Here is a 13,920-nt window from a genome sequence, read left to right on the forward strand (position 1 = left end):
TAAAATATTACCCTGAGGCTAACTGACACCCACCATAATTTTCTGATACCTATGGGCATCTCTATGAAAGTATAGTACCATTTTGGAGAAAACTACGCATTATTTATCTAAAGTATACGTTTAGTATTTGAAGCATTTAAGAATTAACTGCAAGTTTTGGGAGTAGTGGTTGAGAATCGGGTTTTAGAGTCAAAATTTTCAATCTTGACCCCATTGTTGTACAAATTATTTCATCCTCAATACATCAACTCCTCTCATGTATCTAACATGGAGATCCTATAAGAATGTACTAGAATAACAGAAAACCAGTATGTGCTATCTCACCATATAATTTAATTAGTGCTAATACTGAAAACAAAGATGAGGAGATCTGTTTAAATAATCCTATTTAATTGGAAACAAAGAAAGGAAACAAGTTTTCTAGAACTATTTAAAATTCTGAACTCGAGATCCTGTCATTGTAGAGTGCCCTCTCTGTCAATTGTGGTTTTAAATCTGTTATTTATACTTGTACAGCTCCTCAACATGATAAATTATTAGAAAACAAACAACATCTACACTTACTTTAGGTTTGGAGGAGATAAGGAAATCAGGTAGATGAGCTTAAAAGAAAAAATATATAATGTTCAGATATAATGACTAGGACAATGATTACAGGCATTTATGGAAACAAAGGGAGAAAAACATATACAGATGCAAAAGATCTACTTGTTTTAGCTCTACTTGTTTTTGCTAAACACAAATAGAAGTGTCTATATGAGTGTGTACATACATGTGTGTCTTTTAGGGACGTTTGATTCTCATTTTAATTTTCCAATGAAATTGAATTTTCTTGTTTCCCTGGAGAGGCAGTTTTCTACATAGTCTTGAATATTTCATTCAGAGATGTTCATCCATATCATTCAAAAAATTTCACCTATATTCAACTTCACTTTCCTTATTCTCAAATTTGATTCGGCCCATCTTTTTGTTATAAACTACTGCCATGCTCTAAAAATGCATTATTCTGAATTGGGAACCAGGACTTAAAATACTAAGGTATTATATAATTAGAAGATGAGAGTCATGTTAATATAATACACATGTATAGTCAGTGACCCAAGCTACTTTTTTTTTTAGTTTGATCAAAAGATGCTAAAAACCTGTCATTTTTCTTATTCATGTTTACCAAAGTTCTTACTCAATCATAGAGTGTTTGTTGTTCAAATCAGAAATTATGTGAGCAACACCTGGAGGATCTTTGGCACTCTTTAACACAGTGTCACATGCTGAGCACTGCCAAAATAAACCTTAAATTTTAGCATAAACAAATGAATTTGAATTAAAAAAATTATTAGCACCTATTCCGTGTAAGGCAGAGTATTACATTATCAAAACTTAATGCTGTTCCACATGTTAGAAACTGACTGCAGCTCTTATTAAGAAAACCAAACTTGGTAGACATTGTCATGGGAACACAGAGTAGATTCAGTGCCATGACCGATGGGGACTTTCATGGGGGTGTCCCTTGGATTTCCAACAGCACAAATGTCACCCAGTTGTAGGGAAAATGGAAATAAGATGGCTTTTCCAGCTGAGAGGGGAAACACCTTTTGAGATTGCTTAGTGATGATCTTTTTCCAGTATAACATGATCTATCTGTAAGCAATTCCATAGCAAGTTGGCATAAAAACAACCACAATTATGTTAGCCTTGCGGATTCTATTATTGTTTGTTACAAGAATATTCTCAAAGTTTCATGGAGACAGACGGGCACCAAGAAAAAGATGGAATTCGTTTAGAACACATATCAGTTTTGGGAAAATTCTTAGCTTTGTTTTTCTAATTTTACTGAAGAGCAAATTGGGAACCAGAAGTGAAGTAATTTCTGCAAACTTATACACAATACAATCTATATCAATCCCTCATTACATTGCCAACTCAAAGTATGTCTTTTCATTTCATTCTATCCTGTGGTAAGATGTTTTTCCCATTAGATTGAGATGACATGGGAGTCTTTATCTTCAGCTTTGATAGCTTCCATAGCCGTAAACCTGTTGATCTAATAGTCTTCTGTGTATATTCATTTCTTCACAAAACATGTTTTTAATACATAACAGAATTTGTATTTTGTCTTTTATACTTTTAGTTTATTGTCTTCCTCTCCAGGTGTGATCTTACACCTCATCCTGCACTCATTGGTGAAGCCCACATTTCCTCCCATCCTTTGGGAGTCGTCCTTGAGATTCTCTCCTTCTTCACCTTGACTTCCAACGAATAAAGGAATAGCAGCATTAGCATCTATTCATCTCCTGCAGTATACTGTATGTTCTTTGGGGACATAGGCTTAATCTTATTTATCTTCGAAGACCTACGCTTTCCTACACTTTCTTGTGCATGACAAATAAAACACTAATGGATATGAAGCAATGGATGGAACTAGAATCCTTTGTTTGCTTTTAATGCAGTTATATCAGAATTTCCAAACAAAAAATTCCAATGTGTAACATGTAAGGTAATCAATCAAGTTCTTCCTTAGTTCAGACCCTCCTCAAGTCTTCTGTGGTTTTCCTCTGGGTGATGTGACAATTTCCTAACCAATTTTTCTTAGACTCATTGTGCGTACTTCTACATTGTCCTTGTGCAGATATCTGCATTTCTGGGTAAATGTTATTTGGATAATGTTTCATGATTTACAACCTAATTTCTTCTTCATTTCAATATACTCACCAAAATTTCCATAGCTTTTGGTTCTCAGATCAGGTCTCGAGGAAAAATAATGTTCCTTATATTCATTCAACCAAACATGTACTAGCCTCAAAGAGTTATGTGTCATGGTGTCCTGACCTTTATGAGATCCACATGGCTGCCTTTTTTCAGAAAATATGTCCTACTCTAGAGCATGGGATGGTGAAGAGCTTACCACTACACATTCAGATCCTAAGTGATATTTCTAAATCTTTTCCTTCCCAGATACACATGCCACTGTCATATCGTCCAAATCATTGAAATAGTTTCTGTTCATGACACACAATCCTCCAGCCATTGCGGGTGACTTTACTGGTGCATTGCCTCCATCTGGTCCTCATAGTTCGGAAAGGGGCACAAGATCTCATTTGAAGCATAGCTCCCAGCTGACTCCTCCCTGTACCACAGAGGACAACAAGCTATAGACAAGCACATCTGCACCGATCATATCAGTTGGTGGGCAAGCCATGGTCGGCCCGTCCTCCTGATGACAGCCAGCCAAGCCTGCAGCCACATCACATTCACTTCACAGCGGCTGTCCAGCCTCACCAGAGCTTCTGTAACACAGGCTGCTCCAATTGTTCTTCCTCAAAACATTCCCTCACCCTTTGTACTTCTTACTACTTTAATTTTACCAACAAGGTGTTTTTGGAGATATTTATCTAGATCTCCTTCCAAATCATCAAACTCACTAGCATCATCCACTAAGGCAATTTCATGACGATGACACGCTGGTGTGCCATCTGTAACTGTGCCCTGTCCTAAGCAAAATCAACACAGCTTCACTGTAGAGACAAGTAATAACACGAGTGACCAACACATCAGTCAGGTGAAGATTTTCTTTACATGCTGCATTCCTTGTGGCTGGCAAATCTCCACTGGAAGCCGAGTGATTATTAAAAACCATATCAAAGGCATGTATCTTATAGCTTAAGTCTCTCAATTCCTGATCACTTTCATTAAAAATCGTATTCAATTTAGGGGCGCCTGGGTGGCTCTGTCGGTTAAGCATCTGACTTCGGCTCAGGTCATGATCTCACGGTTCATGGATTCGAGCCCTGCATCGGACTCTGTGCTGACAGCTCAGAGCCTGGAGCCTGCTTCAGATTCTGTGTCTCCATCTCTCTCTGCCCCTTCCCTCACTCGCTCTCTGTCACTCTCTCTCTATCAAAAATAGATAAACATTAAAAAATTTTTAAAAATCATATTCAGTTTAGAAGAGAATTTCACATTGGTTTTTTTCTGGATCTTCAATATGATTACTATATCACAATTTTGTCTGCTTTGAACTATGACTCTAACACTGGACTTAGAGCTTGAGTGAAACAGGGATAGAATATTTTAGGAAATGATCCACAGGGCCTAGACCCCTTGATAGGCACATTCTTTTCTTTCTTTTTTTTTTTTTAATGTTTATTTATTTTTGAGAGAGACACAGAGCATGAGCAGGGGAGGGGTAGAGAGAGAGGGAAACACAGAATCAAAAGCAGGCTCCAGGCTCTTGTCAGCACAGAGCCCCATGCAGAGCTCAAACTCACGAACTGTGAGATCATGACCCAAGCCGAAGTCAGCCACTCAACCAACTGAGCCACCCAGGCGCCCCACTGATAGGCACATTCTTAAGCAACAGAATCACTTGACTGAACTTAAATGAAAAGCAAAACTGTCCAGATCACAGATGTAAAAAGGCACCTCAGTAGATATAGCAAATTGTAACACTTAAACCATTGCAGACCTAGCGCCCCTGAAAGGACTTTTTCAATTTCTTCCAGCAGAAGCAGCCAGAGCCAGAAACTGGTGCTGGAGGCTGAATGGGAACCAACATTGAGAGTGAGAATCTCCCAGATGCAGTCAGGGTGGGAGTGGGGATGCTTCTGTGGGCTCCCCATCGGGTCCTCACGCTGAAGATGCCAGAAAGACACTTTGTGGCACCAAACACCAGCAGCCCAGCACTGGGCCTTCAGAGACCCCGGCAGTCGCACCCTCCCTCCCTGTCTCAGCGCAGGTGGGGAGGGGGTCAGGCAGGTGGAAGAGGCCTGGGAAGCCTAACAGCCCAGCTTCCTGCAGGTTCCAGACAGGTGGCTGCCACCAGGCCACGGAGACTTGTGCTACTATCTCTATCTTCCCTCTTTCTCTGTCTTCCCCCCGCGGAAAGAAATTAGCCAGGCTTTTAAAATTAAACAAGAGTTTTAAGAGCATGTCTTAGTAAATAACAAGGAAGAAGTTTGAACAATTGCATGTCTCTCCAATCCAATTTGAAGTGAATGGAGGATTATTTGAAATGGAAAAGATAGGACCAAGTCCCGAGTGAAAGGAACAAGAAGGAAAAGAAGGAAAAGGAAAAGAGTAGGGCAAAATAACAGTGCTCCATTGGTAACTAGCTGTCAATTCTTTTTTTTTTTTTTTTTTTTTTTTTGTTTTTTGTTTAAGAACCTGAAAATGTCCCTTTTGAGAGATATTTTACAGTTTGGTTTCTGTCTTCTGGCATGGAGACTGGTATTTACCTTGAGGGCAAACAGCTTCTTTGATGTCCATGACTGCATTAATATATCTTTTTTTATGCAGAAGTAAGGCATTTTGTCTAAGCATGTGGCATACTGATTAGTAGATAGAAGGTGCTAAATAAACAATTTCTTGAATTAAAATGAAGAGTAAGCTTTTGGTTTATTTTAAGACTCCTTTGGGATTTTATTTGTGGTGGCTATATAAAGTAGTAATTGAAAAATGTAATATATATATATGTATATATATATACATATATATATATACATACATATATATATATATATATATGTATGTATATTATCTACCTCAGAGTTGCTGGAAGGATAAACAAGCTAATGTTGCAGTCACTTAGTTCATCCTTGGCATACAGGAAGATCTCAAAGCGTTTATTACTTTTGTTGAGCTATTATCAGTAATGAACGCACATGGTACTTGTGTTTATATGTATGCGTTTTGGTTTCTACATGTATACATTCATATGTGTGCATATATTTTTAAATACTATCATATCGTGATTCATAGATATCTCTAAATTGACTTAAAATTATTCCTTCCTTCATTTTTGAAATTTAAATCATATATTTTTAAGACAGTGTACATTATTACTGCATAATGTGCTTTTCAGGCAATTTTTAAAGAGCTACCCGAATCTTTTATAGCTTTCAATGTTTTAAAATCTGTCTTTAAAATGTGGGATTATCCCCTTGAGTCTATGAGAAAAAGCCCAGTTTCCAAAATTGAAAGAATGTGTGTCATTTCTATCTACAGCACTGGCACATGCGAATTTTACAGGACTGGGGAAGATTAACTAGGAACTCTGTATGATGTAAAGGCATCTCTGAGAAGCAGTTGGAGATGATACTTGACCTTTTGAGGCTTCTCAGGGGATTGAAGTTAAAGCAACTCCAGGTGGTCTTCAGAATCACTTGACATTTCCCATAAGTGATGGGCCAAACAAGAAAAAGCCAGAGAAAGTCAAGAGTTACAATAAAGTTCCATTCACCAATTTATTGAATGTATTTATTTAAAGTATCTCTTTGGCTCCACAGTTACTATATCCAAAATGCCTGTCTATACTCATTGTAACAACCAATATGGTACTTGTATTTATCAAAGCTCATCCTCACGTCTTTTCCTTTGTAATAGCCTCCCCCTCAGAACTCTCAGTCAATTTTAGAGTTTTGGCAACTGCATCTGTGTTGATTATTTAAATCCGTGTTGCCAGTCCCAATATTTTTCCTGAATTCAAGATCCATATTTTTGACACCTGCTCTATATCTCCATTTGAATAGCCTATCAGTACCCAAGACTCAGGTTCTCCATTTTCCGAGATAAATTAGCATCTACTGTCTGATGTGCTCTGTACTCAATGCTGTAGATACAAAGATGAAAAAAAAAAAAAAAAAACAATGGAGCCACTTCCTGGGGGAGCTTGTGGTCTAAACCTCCGTCAACAAACTCCCCCTGCCCCACCAGTAAAAGGCCAAATAAACCTAATTCACAATAGGAGCTTGAAAGGCTTTCCCAGTATACAGTGGCAGTAAACTGCTTCCCCTGCTTTGTGAAGATTTTGCACCATATACATACCCGTATTATACCAGCTAACACATTTCATCAGAGTTGTTTCTTTGTACCAAGGGTCAGCAAACTACATATCACAGGTCAAATCTAGCAGTGGACTAGATCTTGGAGGGTGAATAGATTACAAGTTGTTAGAAAACCTGATTTTTACTTACTGGCAAAAAAGCTGGCTTCTCTAAATGTATTGTTCCTGATAAAGAATATCACCACCATCTGAGATTGCCAAACTGAAAACATTGTATTCTCTCTAACATTGCAAATTATTTAAATAGGTTACTTGCCATGGCATGTAGACAGGGGCTAGTCCAGGCTTTGTATATTTGTAATTTATGTGATATGTGGACTTTAAGAATTTCCTGGGGTGCCTGGGTGGCTCAGTTGGTTGAACTTCTGATTTTGGCTCAGGTCATGATCTCACAGTTCATCGGTTTGAGCCCCGCATCAGGCTCTGTGCTGATAGCTCAAAGCCTGAAGCCTGCTTCGGATTCTGTGTCTCCCTCTCTCTCTGCCCCTCCCTGGCTTACAGTCTGTCTCTCTCTCTCCCACTCAAAAATAAATAAAAACATTAAAAAAAAAAAAAGAATTTCCAGTTTCTGTGCATAATTCAGGTGAGGGTCTGTGACATATAACTTTATGGTAAATCCTATGTCCGCATGCTCCTTTCTATTTTCACTTCCTTCCTCTCTAGTTCAGACCATTATGCTTCATTTGCATGTCTGTTATTGCCTCCTATACTGATTTTCTGGGGCTGACATAACAAGTCACCACAAGTTGAGTGGCTTAAAACAGAATTTATTCTCTGTTAGTTAAGGAGGACGGAAGCTTGAAATCAAAGCGTCGGCAGGATTGGTTCCTTTTGGAGGCTCTGAGGGAGGAACCATCCCATGCCCTTCTCCTACTTCTGCTGGTTGTAGGCAACCCTTCACATTCTTCAGTTTATAGATACATTGTTCCAACCTGCTCCATTTTCACATAACCTTCTTCTCTGTGTCTCTCTGCGTCTTCTCTTCTATAAGGACTCTTAGGGCCTGCCATAAATCCCAGATGATTTCACTCTGAGATCGTTCACTAATACCATCATCTACATTTCCCATTCTGAGGTTCTGGGTACACATGATGTTCTTGTGAGACACCATTCAACCTATTACACATCTCAACTCATTTTCTACCTGGGTATTATTGTATCGCCAGAGTATCTTCATTATGTACAGTTCTGGACTTGTTATTTTGGTGCTCAAGAATATTCATAAAATTACAAAACCTCCTAAAAGATGGCATAAACACTGTTCCTTGCTACTCAGTAGTAGTACTCCATGCTTTCTTTCTGGGTGTTTTCTTCTATATCTCTAAACTCTAGATAAACTAGCTTACTTCTTTTCTCAAAACAAACACTATGCTTTCCTACCCCCGCCCCCTGTCTTTTGGTCATTCTTCCCTTTAACTACAGTGCAATTCCTACCAAATAACTCCTGATGAAAAAGTTATCTATTATTCTTTAAGCCCCCAAACATAGACAATTTAACTAACAAATTAATTTACTAATTATCCTCCACTCAGAAAATTTGTTGCCCCCTCAAATTCATATGGGATGTTATTTCTCCCTTCTTTGAATAATAACAGAACAATTCATTTCTTTTACATAGATTTTTATTGCTTATAGACCACATACAGATCTTAATATTATTGAGGTCTAAATATTATTGAGGTCATTTGCATACATGTAATTTGTATATGTGTAATTTCTCTTAGGTTAAGAGCTAGGTGAACACAATGCCTGTGTTTTGGTCATTTTATAATCCCTGCAGTAGTTAGCCTAGGGTTTTAGGAACAATGTAACGCCACCACACAGAAATTATTATGCTCTGAGGGATCATGCTGAACTGGTAACATATAGCTTTGAGATTATGGGCTTAATTGTTAGTGGAGATCTACCTTCTTTTTTTGTTAATTTTTTTAACGTTTATTCATTTTTGAGAGACAAAGAGACACAGAGCATGAGCAGGGGAGGAGCAGAGAAAGAGACACAGAATCCAAAGCAGGCTCCAGGCTCTGAACTGTCAGCACAGAGCCCAATGCGGGGCCTGAACTCACTGACCGCGAGATCATGACCTGAGCTGAAGTCAGACGCTTAACCGACTGAGCCACCCAGGCACCCCTGGAGGTCTACCTTCTTGACAATTTTGTCAAGAATGACATTTTTAAAATCTTAGAATATTATAAAGACATATAAATTAATTACTGACAACACCCAATTCACATTATAGAGCTTGCTAAATGAGATTACGGTAGATCCTCAGAAGATTTTTCCTGAGGCTTTATCTCCCTATACTCACCATGCAGTGATGTGTCCTTTTTAAGGGAATAGAAATTGCTATGAAATTGTGGTTGTTGTTCCAATTAAAGTTATCACATCCTTTCTTATAGGATATAGGAACTAAAGAGAAATAAATAATGCATACAATTGCCCTGCTCAAATATTTATCTCTCTAATCTACTTACAGAGATGTGTCTGTCCTTTAGTAAGAGAATGAATTTTGCCAGAGTATTGTTAATAGAATGAGTCCATTGGTTGAAGTTGTGGGTAGAGTTACATGATGGCCATAATTTGTCTCTGAGATACAAAACAAAAGTGGATAAGACACCCTCTCTATTTTGCGAAAGCAATAGCCAGATAGTCTCTGCCAATGCTTTGGTGCTCTCTCTGTAGTCGGCGCCTAATTACAAAGGAAGAATGGCCAGGTTGGGGTCTCAGGATTTTCAATAAATGAAATACTCTCTCATCACACATAGTGGTGAAAACAGTGGAGATTTTATTTAAATACATTCTGTCCATTGAAACTGAAAGAATATAAAAGGGCAAATATAATCCTTTTGACAGGTGTATGTCCCTTAGTATCCTGGCATATTGCTTTCATTATAATTAAAAGATTCAAAGTATAACTTTATCCATAAAATAGAGTCACTCTAATTTTGTCCTAATAAACAAACACAAATAAACTGTTAACGTAAGCATGAAATAATGTGTATAAGCGCAGGACATGTGTGTTGGAATGAATGTTTCACTCCTCAATGACAAAAGAAACATGTAGGTAAAATACAAGCATTTTGGACATGATGCCACTTGAAAGCTTTTTTCTACAAGGTTTATGATGTACCGTGGAACAAGGAAGAGGCAAAGGCACTCTATTGTCTAGGGTTTGACAATAAAAGGTAAAGAAATTTCTCACATATATTGGATGTAGATCTTTAAAAAAACATGGTATTTGCTTTGCTGTGGCAAATATGTTTGATGGATTTCAGATATTATAGGAGAGCACCAACTACTGCCAACTACAGAGCTCATTCATCTACACTGTTTTCCTTACCAAAGGTCATGATTTCTTTCCTTTTCCCCCAAATCTACAAGGCTTTGTGATATTGACCTGAATACTTCTAGGAAGAACTGTAAGTTGAATCACACAAAATTGGTTGAATAGAAGCAATTCCATGGGTCTTATCTCATTTGGGCTGTTGTCAGAGTAAAGAGCAGTTTAATTGGAGAATAACAGGTGAGGAGTTATCTAAAACAGTGCAAGGACAAAGGGACCCAACACCTCCAGCCACCAGGGCCATCTGAGAGGCATTTGTTTGTTCTTCCCTCACAGTGAGCCACGGAGGCCAAGGAGACTAGAAAAACAGGCTGATCTCTTTGGTGAGTGCCAGAGATGTATAACAAGAGAGAAAAGCAAGGGGTCTGTCATACATGTCATATTTTCTGATCTCACCAAGAATCTGTGAGCTTTAATACCCTATTCAATAGCCCCTAACCATATATGAGCCAGGCCCTAGAGCCTAAGGGAGCCAGGGTGTGGCTCTGCCCCACCCTTCCCCCCATCCTTTCTGTGATTTATGGCCACTATATTGATAGGAAAATTGGGGTAAGAAGCAAAACTGACACTCAGAATCTAGAATCAGTCCTGAGTAGGAAGGATGTGGTGCAGGTAGCAATGACACCAACCCTATAGTTACTCAGAAAGTGAAAACACGCAGGTATTTCACTGGGAAACTAAGTACTATTCAGATGTATTATGCCCATTACTCTTAATTGCTCTCAAGAGCTATCAGCAAGACTAGGCCATGGAGAATATTTATACTAACTACAAAAAAAAATAGGGTTACATTTCTGCTGTGGGAGAAGAGACAGCCCTATATCTAATATGGATAGTTAGGACTCTAGACACAGATGTCCAGCCTGAGGTCCTAGACTATTGATTAGATCTGAGGTCCTGGATAGGTAATGAGGCAGACTTAGCAGTCGTTCATTCATGATACTTTATTCTGAAATTTTTCAGTACACTTTGAGGTAAGTATGTCTAACTCTAAGTAGACTTTTCTTTTGTCTTCTCAGGTTCTATTGAACCTCTTCAGTTAGTCCCATGCCAGTCTCATTTAAGAGAACTTATTTAAGAGACCCCTCATTTAAGAGAACCTATTAATAATTAAAATTCTGAGTCTGTGATTCCTCCAAGATTCCCCATAGTGTTAGCAAGTGTGGGAAATGTTCAGGATCTACTCACTCAACGTCTGTAAATGGCAGGCTTGGACTGGGAGACTCCCCATAGCTCCCATTTCACAGGATCTTCTATGTAATTGGGAAGTTGTAATAGCTGAGCTTTAAATGACCCTCTGGAAAGATGTTATTTAATTAAACCCTGATTATGAAAAGAAGCCCAGTTATATTTGTATTCTCTTGATTTTCCCTAATTCATATCAGTGAGGGGATTATATATCATTATTCCACTTTGGTTTTGGTGAGAAGGTAAATTTTCCTCAGGAAAGCTCAACATGAAAAGTTCCCACTAGAAGTTAATCTGTGCTAGATACACACAACTCCATTAGCTCTCCTTGTGTCTCCCATTCCTCATTCTCAAGACTGCATTACAGCCAAGGATTATCACTATTTAACATTTCATAATTACCATGTCATAAGTGTCTTTCTAATCAAAGTGAATAATTTCTGTTTGTTTACATCAACAGTAAAAACTTAGTCAAATAAACACCAAACCAAAGTTTGGGTGAAACCCACCAGTTACTTCCCTCTAGCAAGGAGGTACATGTATTGTTTCATGGACATAATGATGAAAACACTAATTTGAAAATAGCATCATATGCTAAATTTTAATGAAACTTTTGTTAGATTCTACTCACTGATACAGTTCTAATTTCTCAGAAGCTTTACAAATCAGGAAGATGTAATAGGAGATATTTAATGACCCGCTTCAAATATATCTTTGAATTATACTCTGAAAATCTTTTCATATCATCACCAACAGTGTTTATTTTATTTACAACTAATCCAATTACAATGACAGGTTCAGAAAGAAAATCATGATGATGAAAATAAGTCGGTCTCTGTCTTAGAGTCTTAGAGAATTTCTTGATGCTATCAATTAGATTTTCTACTTCTAATCAAATTCTTCTTATCCATACTCAAGGCCTTGAAAAGGCTTAAGTAAACCTATTTCAGATAGGAGACATTGGGTCTATTATATTTTTCCTGGTTGATAGTTACACATATCCATTTTAAAAGGTACCTACTTATTTTAAAGCATATTGTGTTGGGGGCATATAATTAAAAATAAAATCTTCTTCCAACCCACAAAGTGTCTCCACAAGGGAGTAGAGAAAGAAAATACTTTTATTTATGAATAACTATCAAATCAGAATGTGATGTACAAAACAGACAGCCCATTAAGAGATCACAAAGATAGAAAGAATACTCATCCCCTCACATAGCCAAGCAGATGTAATTCATTACATGCATGTTTTCAAGATACACAGTAACTAGTCCTCAAATAAGAGGATTTGAAAGTATCATTTTTCACACAAGTAGATCCTAACTTTACCTGGTAATTGGGGTGATCACCTGTGTAGCTAGTTGACTAGTAGAGGTAAAAGAAACTTCTCATACCTTCATAGCAGGAAGTAGTTTTCCAACTTGGAGCAAGACACCCACTAAAATTAAACTCCCACCCTCCCACAGAAACTGGAAAATAGTCCTGCAATCTCCCTTGCTGTTTACATTTCAAAGAGCTTGCTCCTAGGTCTTTGAGAATAGCATTGTTGGGTCATAAAGCTGACAAAAGTCCTGTCTATATTTCCAAAGGTCCTGTCTAGATTTCAAAGAAATGAGAAGTACTTACAATTATATGTTTTCTAACTTAAACTTTCTCAAACTTTCTAACTTAACTTTCTAAGAAAGTTGGGGGGGGGGGTAGGAATAATCTCCTCTTTCATTTTTACAGGAAAGAATTAAGTCTTTTTAAATTTTTACTTGTCTGTGCGTACAGTCATTTCCATGGCATCCCATAATACGCAAACAGGAAAAGACACAGTTTTTTTTTTCAACGTTTTTTATTTATTTATTTATTTATTTTTATTTATTTATTTATTTTTTTTATTTTTGGGACAGAGAGAGACAGAGCATGAACGGGGGAGGGGCAGAGAGAGAGGGAGACACAGAATCGGAAACAGGCTCCAGGCTCCGAGCCATCAGCCCAGAGCCTGACGCGGGGCTCGAACTCACGGACCGCGAGATCGTGACCTGGCTGAAGTCGGACGCTTAACCGACTGCGCCACCCAGGCGCCCCAAGACACAGTTTTTATCAATTAATTGTAACTTAGTGTTTCCTTCAAAACTCCCCAGTTTTCCTTAAGTGCTATCAGAGTATGCCATTGCAAAAATAAACACAAAATAAACAAAAAAGAAGGACTGAAAGGCAAATGGGGTAGCATGCTCCAGAAAAGACTTCTCCACAGTCTCATAGGCATGGACTTTTTCCAGTTCCATCACCGAGAGTAACCTTGTACAAATCATTCAAAAGCATAAATGACAATAGATGCTGGAGAGGATGTGGAGAAACGGGAACCCTCTTGCACTGTTGGTGGGAATGCAAACAGGTGCAGCCGCTCTGGAAAACAGTGTGGAGGTTCCTCAAAAAATTAAAAATAGATCTACCCTCTGACCCAGCAATAGCACTGCTAGGAATTTACCCAAGGGATACAGGAATACTGATGCATAGGGGCACTTGTACCCCAATGTTTATAGCAGCACTCTCAACAATAGCC

General features: G+C 38.1%; 1 pseudogene; it reads right to left on the reverse strand.

Moving 5' to 3' along the window:
- Positions 1-2,519: 2,519 nt before the first annotated feature.
- Positions 2,520-4,616, reverse strand: LOC122477676 (annotated as a pseudogene).
- Positions 4,617-13,920: the final 9,304 nt, after the last annotated feature.

The sequence above is a fragment of the Prionailurus bengalensis genome, chromosome A1 (genome assembly GCF_016509475.1).
Source record: "Prionailurus bengalensis isolate Pbe53 chromosome A1, Fcat_Pben_1.1_paternal_pri, whole genome shotgun sequence".
NCBI classification, from domain to species: Eukaryota; Metazoa; Chordata; class Mammalia; order Carnivora; family Felidae; genus Prionailurus; species Prionailurus bengalensis.